Below are 887 nucleotides of genomic sequence, written 5' to 3'. Positions count from 1 at the left end.
CTACTAAGCCATCTCTCCAGCCCCTGAATTTTGGATTTTGTCAAAAGCTTTTTTTAAAAACCTATTGATATAATGATTTGACTTTTATTCTTACTTCTGTATATGTGACTTACTGATTTATTTTTTGATTTATATATGTTCAATCAGCCTTGCATTCCTGTGGTGAAGCCAACTGATAACTTTTTTTTTTTCAGTACCTGGCACTGAACTCAGGACCTTGCGCTTGCCAGGCAAGCACTTATTCTGCTGAGCTATTTCCCTGACCCCATGTGGTCTTTTCGATAATTCCTTTCACTCTGTTTGCAAGTATCTGGTAAGGTATTTTGTAGCTATGTTCATTAAGGAGGATGGACTGGAGTCTTCTGGTTTTTGTTGTCTTCTTTCAATTTTGCTACCAGGGTAGTGCTAGATTCCAGGAATGAACAGTAGTCCTTCCCTTTAAATGTCATTTAAGAATTTACAGAGTATTGACTTCAGATATTTCCTGAAATTCTGGTAGATTTCTTCATTAAATTTATCGATTACGAGGCTTCTAAATGTCAATAGAGGTCTAAACACTGCTTTTATGGTCCATTCAGAGTTTTTATATCTTCTTAGATCAGTTTTGGAATTCATAGGTGTTTAAGAATTTCTCCATTTCTTCTAAGTTCTCTAATTCATGGGAACATAATAAATTTTTGAAGTAGTTTACTTAATCCTCTGATTTCCACAGAGTTGGTTGTGATTTTATCTCTTTAATTTTTTTTACCTCTTTAATTTCTAATTGCTTAATAGAATGAGATTTTTAAAAAAGAAAGCTTTTTTCTAAAATAAAAATTTTCTTTTCTTTTTTTCTTTTCTTTCTTTTTTCTTTTTCTCTCCTCCTCCTCCTCCTCCTCCTCCTCCTC

At 33.3% G+C, this 887-nt stretch overlaps 1 protein-coding gene across 1 annotated transcript in view; it reads left to right on the top strand.

Moving 5' to 3' along the window:
* The window catches only part of LOC101590770 (HLA class II histocompatibility antigen, DP beta 1 chain-like), a 12,679-nt gene that overhangs the window by 7,169 nt on the left and 4,623 nt on the right, over nucleotides 1-887 (top strand). The window lies entirely within an intron of this gene.

Source organism: Octodon degus, unplaced genomic scaffold, assembly GCF_000260255.1.
Source record: "Octodon degus isolate 3935 unplaced genomic scaffold, OctDeg1.0 scaffold00005, whole genome shotgun sequence".
NCBI classification, from domain to species: Eukaryota; Metazoa; Chordata; class Mammalia; order Rodentia; family Octodontidae; genus Octodon; species Octodon degus.
This window is presented reverse-complemented; position numbering and strand designations above follow the sequence as displayed.